The sequence below is a fragment of the Nannospalax galili genome, unplaced genomic scaffold, assembly GCF_000622305.1.
Source record: "Nannospalax galili isolate Female #2095 unplaced genomic scaffold, S.galili_v1.0 scaffold964, whole genome shotgun sequence".
NCBI lineage: Eukaryota > Metazoa > Chordata > Mammalia > Rodentia > Spalacidae > Nannospalax > Nannospalax galili.
Window position 1 is genome coordinate 67,796 of NW_008350328.1, and position 13,407 is coordinate 81,202.

Below are 13,407 nucleotides of genomic sequence, written 5' to 3' on the forward strand. Positions count from 1 at the left end.
TATGTGTTTCTGCTATAGTTGAGGGTCTTACTCTCCTAGCAATAATTTAGTAAAACTCACTGGAATCAATCATCTGGAGTGAGGTAATCCAGACTTGGAAAATTTAGAGAGGTGAAGAAACTAATAAACATCCATGGGTGGATAGGCAGGAGGATTCTTGGGAGGGGAGGTAAATGCAGTGATATGAAAGGGGAAAGGGGAACAGTAGAGTAGGAAGGGTTAAATGGGGTGGGGAATCGAGGACAGAGTATAGGGAGGGATAAATAAAACTAAAGGCTTTTAGAAAAAGCCTTGTGGAAAGCTACCATATAGAAGCTTCTTACAGTATGTACATGCACATCATAAAGAGAGATTAAAAGGAGTTATCATGTAATAGGGGGATATTGGCCTTTCTAGACATTATAAGCTAAAGAAAAAAATTTAAAATTTCTCTGCCAGGAATAGACTCCTTCTCTAGAAGTGGTTGACAAGAGGTCCCATAAGCCCTTAAACAATACAAATATGATCATTTTAAAAGGGGGATTTATATTCATGAATTTTCAAAATTTCTAAAATGTCCTTAGTTTACCTGAAAATAAGTTTTTTGGTTTTTTTTTTAACCTCCCTTTAAGGTGCTGTCATCTATAGGTGCAATCTTCTATCTATCCTGGTGTGTTTAAAGGACATAGTATCTCTATCACAGGAATCCCACTTATTTGAAATTCCCATTATATACTATCATTCCCAGTCACTTCTCCTCTCTAACAGCTAACTTCACTACCTTTTCTTTTAGCCTTAAAACAATGAAAGCAGCTTCAAATTTTCATTGGTATTATTTCTGAGCCTATAACAGTCTGTGTTTAATACTAACCAAGGACTTCTTCCACTTATAATTCCAAAAAGGAACATCACTTAGCTGTAGACCTCCCTGAGTCACAGGAAACAGCAGTTAGACACCAACCTTACTTTAAATCTCCCTAGTCTATATTCAATAACTGAACTAATTTCACTGTATTTCCTTTTCCAAGATGCACAGTTCCTACCATATTTATTACTTGATGAAGGAACCAGAATGACAATTTTAATATATTGAGTCTTTTACTGGATGTCTCCCTCTATTTGCTTGTATTCATATCAATGCACATGACTAATTCATGACAAAACATATTAAGGTGGGTATACAAACAGCATTCATGAAGTACAACTGCATGGTCTTCCCCTGTGACTCCCTAAAGCACATGAAGACTCTCTTATTGCAGGTTACAGAGACTTTAAACAAAATTATAATACAGGCTGTGGTTTTAATAAACCCATTAAAAGAATCAATAATTTTCCCTCTTCTACTATTTTGAGTCACAGTTAAAACTTGTTGCTCCACCAATGTCCCAAGTTTGCAAAGAGCTGTTGAGGAACTCTCCAAAAGAGAAGCTGGGGCACACGTGGGTACTCCCCCATTCTCAGCTGCTTTAACCCCAGGCTTCCCGACATGTACCCACCCCATACCAGGTGGGTACGTGTTATGATCCACTTCTTCTTTCTTCAGCCTATTTTCAAGAATACCATGGTTTTGTCAAAGAGTTTCATGAAACCCATGCTCACTGTCATCATAACTTTACAGATACCACACAGCCCTAGTATAGAAGGAAAGAGGGACAGCTGAATATGAATTACTTTCAATGTGCTAATCATTACCTCTCCAAATGTACTGATCTGATCAATCTGGAAGGGTATATTCAAAGTCCTTGCCCTTGACACTGTCCCCTTTAATTACTATAAAATATTAAAGTGGATTGCTATAATGTTCTTTACAATCACCTATTTAAGTTGTGTCTCAGGTACTCTTAGGCAGTATGAATTCCTAAATGGCCTCCAAAAAATTAGAAAGTAAGAACCATCACTGACAGTGCTATGCAAGGCCTATTCCACAGGATCCCAGAAATGGTTTGACTTTTGACACTGTCACAGTCATTCTCCTTTGTTCTAGAGTAGCACGTTTTTTTCCAGTGGTGAGTTACTCTCACCTCTCCTGCACCTCAGCTCAGTGGTTTGATAGGGTTGCAGACATAGCTATAGGATACAGTGTGTCCTTCTCCCTGGTCACAGAAAGCCAGTCAAGAAAAGTCATACAAGACCTGGGCCAGTTAACCCATTCCATGTCTCTAGCCATAGTGATTAATTTGGAGCTGGCCACTTAGGTCAATGAGAGTTAGGCCCCAAATTTTATTGTCATTATTAGAAAAACTTGTTCTTTTCTGCTAGAAGTGGTAGTAGTAAAGACAATGTGCAAGGGCAAGCAGCCACAGACCACAATGAACATTAAGCCAAAACAGATGCCAAATGAATCACAGAGAGAAGGGGATCAACTCCTAACTAACTAAACCCGTTGTACCTGAAGCTGGATCTTCTATGTATTCTTCAGTTTCTATACCATAACATCCCACTTGTGCTTAAGCCAGGAGAACTGGATTATAAATTCTCAATGGAAAGATCCCTGGCTAATGTAAGTTTCTAAGCAGATCTCACTTTAAGGATAAATTCAGTAAAGACACAGATTACTGTATCAGTCACTTTTCTGTTGCTGTGATAGAAACACTGACCAAAGGAACTTATAGAAGGAAGAGTTTATTTGAGCTTATGGTTCCATCATGGCAGGGAGGCATGGTGGCCGAGGTGGCTGGAGGAGGAGTGGAAGCTAAGCTCTCACATCTTCCCGCAGGCACAGGAAACAAGAGAGTGACTCCAGATCTGACAAGGCTTAAGAACTCTCTAAGCCACCCCCAGTGATTTGCTTCCTCCAGCATGGTCAGACCTTCTAAGACCTCCCAAACAGTGCCACCGACTAGGGACAAAATGTCCAAATACTTGGAGCCTATGGAGGACACTCTCATTCACTCCACCACATGTCCCCTCTTTTATTTACCAGCTGGCTTATTTTACTGTAAACATAATACAAAAATACTTCATGTGAAGTTTTTGCTTGGGAATTTCTACTTGCAATTGAGAACACCCAAGCTCACTCTCCCCTATGCCAAAATAACATAAGCAAACCTGGAAGATAAGCAGATTCTGAAGGCTGCACTGAGGATAATCTGGGGTCTGATCAGCTTGTCTCAAACACTGTGAAGCCTGATTTATCCTCCAGCCCTGAACTTGCCATATGAAGCTGCTGATACAAGAAAAATCCACAATGAGAGTGTGATGTTAGGAGATGACAACAGCCAGACTGCCGACTCAGGCACTTCTATAAACAAAAGCAGGAATTGCTGGCCTTCGAACTACAGCTGCAAGAAACTAAAGTATCAGACTCTATCTCATTTTAAACAAGATTGCAAGGATCACAGTGGCAAAAGCCACTGCTACTACAAACATCGTTATGTATAGATGCCAGAAGACGAAAATTAATAGCCAGTTTGGGGGATGGAAATTTTCAAGACCAGTCCCTGAACTTCTAAGTTTGTAATATTCATTATCTTTTTTTTTTTTTTGGTCTTTTTGAGACAGGGTCTCCCTGTAGTCCCAACTTGACTGGAACTCACTATGTAGACCAGGCTGGCCTTGAACTCACAGAGATCTACCTGCCTCTGCCTCCTGAGTGCTGGGATTAAAGGCGTGTGCCACCACGCCTGGCTAAATCTTTTAATTTGACACTTATAGTTGACATACTACAAGTGTGGATACCTAATCTACTAGTAAAAAAATTCTGTCTCTCCAATGTGAGTCTTTTGAGGTTCAGGAAGGACCTTATCTTCCCAGATCTAAAACAGCATATAACACAAAGTAGCCATTCAGAAAATATCTGTTAGAAAGCCAGGTGTAGGACCTGGAGAGATGGCTTAGCAGCTAAGAGCACTGGTCCGGTTACTCTTGAAGAGGCCAGGACTTGGTTCCCAGCATCCCCATGATGGTTAACTGTCTTAACTTCAGTTGCATGGGATCTGACACCCTCTTCTGGCCTCCTTAGGCATTGCAGTCATAGGTGCACTTGTGTCAGGAAAAACATTCATACACATAAAATACAGTTACATATTTTTTAAAATAAGAAAGCCAAGTATGGTGGTGCATCCCTGTGACCTCAGTAGTAGGGAGGTAAGAGTTTGAGAGAGTTAAGCCAGCCTTGAATAAGTAGTGAGACCCTGTCTCAACTACAGAGTGGGGGGGGGAAGAAAAACTAAATGTCTGGTGAAATTATCAAAATAGACATCAATTTTCCCAAATTAGCCATGCCTGACCTTGCCTAGCTACCAAGATCAGATGAAAGAGGAGGCATGTAGGGGGCATGGCCATAGGCCCCAAGACATCATTCCTCTCATCAAAACACTCACCAGTTGACAAGGCCTCCTCCCAAACATCTCCCCCACCAAGCTGATGAATATTCCAGGATGTTTTGGGAAGTAAAGAAATTTCTTCAGGTGATGTTAATTTCACCATATCCATGTGACTGGTATTGAATTGGTACTGAGGGATGAAGCAGGTTTTGCTTTGTTTGAAAATGTCCTTGATGATCTCCTCCATCTCAATTTCATCTTGCATGCTCAGAAAGATGGAAGTTCTTCTGGAATTTTTTTTGGGGGGGTCTTTTTTGAGACAGGGTCTCCTCATAGCCCCAGCTGTCCTGGCACTCACTATGTAGACCAGGCTGGCCTTGAACTCCCAGAGATCCACCTGCCTCTGCCTCCCCGAGTGCTGGGATTAAAGGCATGTGCCACCACGACCGGTTCTTCTGGAATTTTGATACTGACTGTGGGCAATCACCTAAATGGGAAATGATGGGATAGATTGTACTTCTATAAATTAGTACTCCTCTTAGCAATTTCTCCCTTTTCTCTCAGCCTTCTCCAAGCAAAGTGGCACAGTGAATTAGACAATGGTTAAGTCCTGATGCCTAGCTTTTAGTTCAGGAAGCAAGACTTGCATGTATGACCCCTTTACCTCTGGTACATTAACTCTGGTAGGTATGGAAACTCATTAAAAAGTCACAAAAGAGACGAGCTGTCCATCGTCAGAATTCCAGGACTTGATCCTCACCTACCCACTTTAGTAGTGTAGTCATCTCACAGACTTCCTCCAGGGTCTTTGGTTTATTTTCTCTCTGAACTTTGGCTCTCAAAAACTTCTACTCCTTGGATTATTGGGCCTTTATCCCTAAATTTACCCAATGAAGCCCAACTCAAGCCCTAACTTTATTACCTCTGCAGAATCTTTACTACATTTGGAGTGAATACACAGCACTTCACTCTGCATGTAAAGTGTCTTGAGTTAATTCCTCATGGTTTGTGTGTTGTTCTACATGCAGGATTCTGAGCCAGTCCCAAAGATCCCTGCAGAGAACATGCCTTGTAATTGTCTCAGCTTATCACCAATCCCATTCTGTTTGATCAAGTCTTCAAAAAAATTCACTAAACTGGGAGGGGGTTGGGGGGCATGTTTCTGGAGCAAAAATCCATATTTTATTGAATCATTCATCAAGCAGAAAGGAGTTAGGTTTACTTATCATAAAATCTCGGGAACTTACCCAGACTCAGAAGTTAGCCCTTTACCTCCCTTTTCCCCCTACATTCCTTTTCTGTTCCCACCTATCCACCAACCTTAGACGAGCGTAATTCAAAAGCATCTTACAAATATGACTGGCAGAGAGACAGAGATACAGGTATAGAAGGCCAAGTTAACGTTGGGTACAAACACAAAGGGAAAGAGAAATTAAGCAGAGCATATCAAACCAGGGCTAAAGAAGAAAGTTATCTCCTGTCTTCTGAAAAGCTGTAAAAGCTGTCGTGAGGCCTGGCGTAGGCAAAGCAAACGAAAAACTGAAACCCAGATTTGGGGCAGGCCTGAAGCTTTGACACCCAGACACTAGATGAGCAAGTGTCTTTCTCAGTCTCTTTAAAGCAGAATATAGAAAGTCAAGAGCGGAATAAACAGGAAGAGATACCAGATAAAATTCAGTGCGAGGCTGTGCCTATGCTTTTATCTTCCCCCAGTCCTAGTTACTTTCTATTTGTAAAGAAGTGAGAAGAAGGGAAATACATTATAGCAGTGAGGGTAAAAAAAAAAAAAAAAAAGCAGAAATTTGACTAATTCCTGTCAGAGGGAGGAGACAGTACAGTACTTCTAGCTAAAGCTGCACTAAAACATGGACACAGGACATGTACAGAATCTATTCTTTGCTTAAATGTCCAACCAGTGTCTACAAAAGGCAGAGGAAATCTTATTGCTAATGCACTTTCATTCACAAACAATGCACAGAAAATAAGGTCTGAGAATGTCACTTGTTGGTAGAAGGCTTGACTATCATGTACAAGGTCCGGGGTTCAATGCCAGCGAAAGTGTAAATATGCATAGCCAATTGATGCTTATCAAACAGTTTGAAACACTAAAATATAAAATGCATATTTTAAAAAGTAAAAATGGGAGAAAAAATGACTCAATGTGAAACAGATAATTCATAAAACAGACTATTTTGAGATTCTAATTAGTTTTCTCAGATAAGCTAAAAACAATAATTCAATCTATAAAACAACAATAGATTGCTAGGGAGAGGATGCAATTAGAGATGTAAGAAATAATCATTTGGAATTAAAACTGTGATTACCAAAAAGAAAACAATTTAGGAGAAAGTCTTTCAGTAGCAGAAGAAAAATAGGAAAAAACGAGGAAGAATGTTAAAAAGCATAGGTCAACCTAGAATTTTTATTATCTAATTAACAAGATTTCCACAAAAACACTCAGGAAAACTAATAATCAGGATATAATAGGTAAAGTAATCCGTCTTTAGACTGGATGACTAGGTATTGAGCAGTATAAGAAAAATACTTTAAACCTTGAATTCAAATTATCAGTCAAATGTGAGATTAAATAGTTTAATGTGCAAAATACGACAGTTTAACCCAATCACATAGAACTGTCTTTAAAATAATTTAGCTGACGACATCCAGTAAGTTGAGTAGTAAAAGTATGGAAGAAAGACAACTATGATGCAAGAAACAGCCCTAACACAGAGGCAGGAACTCCAAGGCAGTGGCTGCAAGGATGTATTTTAACAGGCAAGGTGAAAAATAATCTACTGACAGATAAGTTGACTCTACTTCTGCAAAAACTAGAAGTAAAGGTAGATTTTTAAAAAAGACTTGAAAAAGCAAAGACCTAAATTCGGAACATGTTCCAAATATAAACAAATAAAATATGGTATGATTTTGAGCAAGTGTAGGGTAAAAGACATGAGACAACGCTCTCCTAGCCACACATAGCTAGCGACATAAAATCATTTGTGCTCTTCTTACATATTCAGTCATATAATTTGGCTTTGGCAGTGAATACGATCTCTATAACAAAAATGCTGTAAGTGGGGCTGGAGGGATGGCTCAGCATTAAGAGCACTGGCTGCTCTTGCAGAGGACCCCAGGTTTGATTCCAAGTACTGACATGGCAGTTAACAACTGTTCATAACTCCAGGTCCAGGGGATCTGACGCCTTCCTCTGACCTCTTCTGGCACTGCACGACACAGTGCATCTACCTACATGCAGGCAATACACTTATACACATAAAAAAATAAAGTTTATTTTTAAAAATTCTCTAAGTATTCTTTACTGGAATTTCAAACTTGGAAATGGGTCACAAATACTGGTCAGCAGACTCATTATATACAGGTCAGAATTTAAACACAACTTTGATATAGAAAGGTGTCAGAAAGTAACAGATAGAATGAAAGGTGAGTAAAGGAGCACTAATTTCCTCACCTCAATTAACGAGTCAAGGTATGTCATAAGGCTGAACTTTTTCTAAATGATAAAAATGGTACTGTGGCTGGGCATGGTGGTGTAGCACTCAGGATGGAGAGGCAGGTGGATCCCTGCTGAGCTCCAGACCAGCCAGGGCTACACAGTGAGACCCTGTGCTATGCAAAAAGAATTTGTTTTTAGTAGTTGCAGAAAGATGTCACTGAATACCTTTACTAATAATCCCTATGGCGAAGCACAGGAGTAATTACTATGCACTGATCCTTGGGGCCTGGATTCTCCTTTGGGTCAATGAATGAGTAGTGAATTATAATCAGTAATTTAAAATGAAAAGTAACAGAAAACATAAGACTTGATGGCATATACTCAGTTGTGAAATACATTCATTGTGTGAGTTGGGATCCAATAAAACATCACTGAGAATGAATCTGCTTTCTTTCTCTTTCTCCCTTTGAAGTCAGCTCTTAGCTGTCAGTATATTGCTGTCATATGTCTGTCTCTATATTAGCTACTATTCCCACCTGGGTTTTATTCATTGTAATCCTGTACAGTCATTATTTGAGAGGCCAAGACAGGAGGATTGCCTGAAATAGCCTGGACAACATAGTGAGACTCCGTTTTTAAAAAAATGACCAGAGAAACCAAACTGCTCTCATCTGTATTCACCTCCCATACCCTTCCACAGTATGCTCCAACCTCTATGTTCCTTATGCTTAGTAATATTGAGTACCATTATCCCAAACTCTAAATATTAGACTCATAGGTGATGCTGTCCTACTAATACTCTCTAACCTCCATTCAGTAAGTTACCAAGCCTCTCCTTACCTCCTTTGACCCCCGTTTTCATTGTCCATTCTCTGGTTTAAGTCTTTATTTACATCCATCTGAATATCACAACAGCCTCTTAATTCTCATGTATTCATATTCTCTCTCCCTCCCCCACTTTCTCCCTTTTTTGATCTTGCTTTCCTGTTTCTCTCCCATTTCCCTGAAGGACATATCAAAAATACACAAACAGCTGGATCTGGTGATACGCACCTGTAACCCCAGACCTCAGAAAGCTGGGCAGGAGAACTGTGATTGTAAGGCCATCCTGGGCTACACAGTGAAACCATCTCATACGGAATTACACCATTTTATACATCACTTTAACTCTCACATAGGCTCATAAGGGTTGTTAACAGTTTTTAAAATAGCAGAACCAGTTTAAATCCAGATCTATGTCATTCTAAAGTCCATGTTAAAAACACCCTGTCCTGTGCAGGTCACCAGCCTCATTTCTTCCCTTACCTAACAAAATTCCTCCTGCACTGCAAAACTTATCTCAAACACCCTTTGTGTCTTCGTGTTTGTTTTCTGTTGTAGCTAAGGCAGGCCTCAAATTCCTGGCCATGAAGATGACCTCAAAGTCTCCAGGCTCCTATGGTACTTGTAAAGTCTGAGTTCCAGTTAATGGGTCACCGTGCAAGGCTCAAAACATGTTATAAACTGTTTTCTAATTCTCCTTCCCCCAGGTTATGTGTTCCACACCTACAGTTTATCATACTAACTACATTACAACACGCCCCCGCCCCCACCGTGTGTGTTTGAGAGGAGGACCCATGCTAGCAAGTACTCTACCACTGAGCCTTATCCCCAGCTTGTAATCTTTTTATCCATCTGTTGTCTTCTACAGCCTCTGCTCCTTTAGGAGCAACAATCACCTTTCCTACCCTACAATCCAACAGGAAGCAAATGCACGGTTACTGTAAACGTGTGAACTAATTAAAGCTGCGTCTAAGGGCAGAGTTCAACACCCCCACGCCCAACCCCCTCGCTAAGCTCGCAGCAACGCCTTTCCCCACAGCGGGAAAGACAGTTCCCTTGGAAGGAGCAAATTCGCACCTCTGAGCCTCCCTCCGGAGCTCCACCCTGACAGACATGCCCCTGCCCAAGGTATGGAGCCCACACAGGACAGTCCTGTGCGCGCAGATTACGTGCACGCCCCGGGAGAACGTGTACGCACGCGTGGGGAGCTGCGCCTGCGCAGATTCCCCGGCCCAGGCCCCGGCTGTTACTCCCCGCAGCCTCTCACCTTCTGGATAAGGAGGCGGGACTGGCGCTCCTCGGTGTTCAAGGCCCGTAGACGCTGCTTCAGCTCGGCCTGCAGTTTTCGCTTGGCGCTGCTGACAGCCGTCATGCCCATCTCCTCACCGGAGCTCCGCCCCTGCTTCGCCGTGGGGTCCCAGTTCGCCCGGTGCCCCGCTTCCTGGTCTGCGGCCACGCCTCCTGCGGGTGTTCTAGGCTTCCCGCTGCCTGTGCCAGAGGAAAGCTAGCCTTTACTTCAAAGTGCCTTTCACTCCTGCGGGTGTTCTAGGCCTCCCGCTGCCTGTGCCAGAGGAAAGCTAGCCTTTACTTCAAAGTGCCTTTCTCCCTTTTTTGGTTCCAGGGCTGAAGGGTGATTCTTTAGGGGCCGCTGATGCTGCAAATGGCAGGCTCTTCTACAGCTGAATATCCCGTCACCTCTGGAGAACTCTGGACGCAAAGTCAACCACCCTGTTCGTTATTTCTGAGTTCAACAATACTGACATTGTTGGAACTTGCTCTTCAGAGGCAGATAACAGGACATTTGACTGATGGGGAGCAGAGAACAAAGTAACAGAGAGGGGAACTTTGCATCAGCCGTACACGTCCCACCCCCACACATACATTACCACTGAGTACCCAGTAATTTTTAAGGTTAATTTTTCAGAGCCGGGGAAATGACGTAGTAAAGTGCTTGCTACACAAGAATAAGAACCTGAGTTTGAATCCCCAGCGCTCTTGTAAAAAAAAAAAACAGGTACAAAAGCATATGCCTGTCATCTGTGCACTGGGGAAGTGGAGACGAGAATCCCTAGAGTTTGCTGGGACCTACTCTTGCTGAATCAGTGATCTCCAGGTTCAATGAGGGACCCTATCTCAAAAATAAGGTAGAGCACGATAAAGACATCTGACATCGACCTCTTACCTCCACGTGCGTCTTCATGCACACACACAGAGGAGTTAATTTTAAAATGGATAAAGTTCTTAACCTTTTAAATAGTTGCTGGCTAGAACTTAAAGTTCTACAAGGTGGTATGCAAATTGAATTTCATTTTAAAAGTTTGTGTAGAAGACTGGAAAGATGGCTCAATTGACCAAGTACGTGCAGGGCAAGCATGGGGAACTGAGTTTGATCCCCAGAACCCATGTAAAACAGCTGGCCATGGTGACATGCCCTTGTCACCCCAGCACTGGGGAAGCAGGGAAAGGCAAGCTCCTGGGGCTCACTGGCCAGCCAGCCTAGCTGAATGAGTCCTAAGCCAGTGAGAGACTGTCTCAGAAAACAAAGTGGGCAGAACCTGAGGAACAACACCTAAGGTAGTCCTCTAGCCTCTACCCACATGGCTACACATGCAAATGCACCCATACAGGTGTGCACACACAGGGCAATTATTATACACATAAAGTTAGTGTGGAAAACAAGCTTTAAGACTATGTAGCCTGCGGACTTGGTGGCACTGAACTCCTTTTTCTGTTCCTCCCAAATGTGGCCATACTGAAAAAGAGAGAGTTCCTTTCTTTTAGAGTGTATCACCAATAAGCAACTGGACTGTAGCTCATCTGAGTGAAGATGAAAATGCTCGTTGGATTTCCAAGAGCTGATATACAAAATGGTAGAACATATACCATTCACAATATCCTACTTTCTACACACTGAAATATTTACATATTAAATAAACATTGAATTAGAAATTAAAAAAAAATTTTTTTTTTTTTGTTTTGAGACAGGGCTTCCCTGTAGCCCCAGCTGGCCTGGAACTCACTGTGCAGACCTTGATCTTATAGATATTCCCCTGCCTCTGCCTCCTGAGTGTTGGGATTAAAGGCGTGCACCACCACACCTGGCTTGAATTAGAGATATTTTTAAATCATTTTAAACCTTTTTCTTTTTTAGTTCTTAATATGTGACTGCAAAAAAATGAAACTCAGATATGTATCTCAAACTCTACCTCCATCAGAAAATGTTTCTCAAGGAGTCTGGACTCAGTCTAGAGAACAATGCTACAGATGAAATGAACATGTATAGTGAAAATGGAGGGAAGATTATCTGTTTGTATTAAATACGTTTTTCCTTCTTTCAGCTAACTGGGTCTCCACTGATTTTTAAAGTGGTCAGTTTGTTCTCTCATAGGAAGATGGCTTCATAAGGAAGTTTGAACCTATGCCTGTCTGGCATTGAAAGATTAATTATAATGATGAAATGTATTGTATTAGGGATTATAAGGACTGAGTAAATCCAAATTAACACTTGAATCTATGAAAAGGTTGATGATTATTTCTACTATAATTCAATCTTTATAAGAATAGACACAATAATTAAAAAAATAAAATAACCCACATTGGTAGAATTTCTTGTTCTAGTTCATCAGAGTTAATATATATGCCTATGAAACCCTATGAACTGTACACTGTAACACTATATTTCAACAAATTTTCAATCTGTAATTATACAGCATCATCACTGAAAATTACTTCCAGTCTGATGCTAACTTTAATTTTACCAGTGAGGACACTGAGGTCCAGGGGAAAAAAGCTTTCAAGATAACCTAACTCACTGTGTGTAGTGGCGTATACTTACCATCTCAGTTCTTAAGAAGTAGAGGCAGGAGGCTACTGTAAGTTCAAAACCAGCATGGACTACATGGTGAGCTCCAAGTCAGACTGGCTGACATGGCAAGACATGTACTTGAGAGACCCAAGTGACTCCATCTTGGATAAAACCTCCATGGGACTGACCCAGCCCCGAGAAACCACACAAAAAATCTATACTTGGAACAGATAGAGAACAACTCCCCCACCAACAGTCAATTAACCAGGGACAGGAAAGTACTAAAAGTCCAGATGTCTTTTCAGATTTCCTGAAGCCAGCAGTTTATGGTTTGGCACTGGGCTGCAACCAATCAGAAGCTTGACAGGCTGGAGACCCCCTATTCCCCTACTTGCTGAACTTGCTGAAATAAACCTATAAAAACCTCTGTCTCCCAAAACAAGGGATCTCACATCTGAGATCCGCTGGGTCAGTGACAGAGTGGGTCCAAGCTTAAGCTTGCAACATTAAAAAAAACCTTGTGTGTTTGCATCAGTTGGCTCCTTGGTGGTCTTTGGGGTCTTGTGAACTGGGCACAACATCTTGGGGGATCATCCGGGATCCCCAAGACCCCCAGGACCCCTGAATTGAAGGGTTCCTGGCTGGCTGGTAAGTGTCTGTTTCTAGTTGTACCTGTGTCTGTCCTAGCTTTTGTTCTGAGCCTCGAGGAAAACTTGTGAACAGTGTGGTCAGGAGCGGTTGGAGCAGTTGGACGCGCTGGATGACCGTGACCACAGAGGTCTGGAAGACGTTCCAGACCCTGGCAGAGGGGATGGAGGACCCCGGACTCTTGATTTCTGTGAAAGGACAAGGTGCGTCGCTCCCGAGGCGTGGCAATTCGCCACTGTCCTGCTTTCAGTTTTTCTTCCACACGAGCGGGGAACTTTGCTACTTGGCCTTCTGTGTGTCTTTCTGGCTCTCTGTTTTGTCTTTCGTTGTCTATTCCTCTGTGACTGAGACGGACGCAACGGGACAGACTCCCTCTACACCCCTGTACCTGGTTCTTGCACATTTTGGAGAGGTTAAGACTCGAGCCCATAACC

The 13,407-nt window shown here is 42.0% G+C and overlaps 1 protein-coding gene across 1 annotated transcript in view; it reads right to left on the reverse strand.

Moving 5' to 3' along the window:
• Nucleotides 1-9,838, reverse strand: part of LOC103745611 (tripartite motif-containing protein 43-like) — a 36,701-nt gene extending 26,863 nt beyond the window's left edge. Inside the window, exon 1 of the mRNA XM_017801782.1 lies at nucleotides 9,788-9,838. The gene's annotated coding sequence lies outside the window, so the exon portion shown is untranslated. The remainder of the gene's footprint in view (nucleotides 1-9,787) is intronic.
• Nucleotides 9,839-13,407: the final 3,569 nt, after the last annotated feature.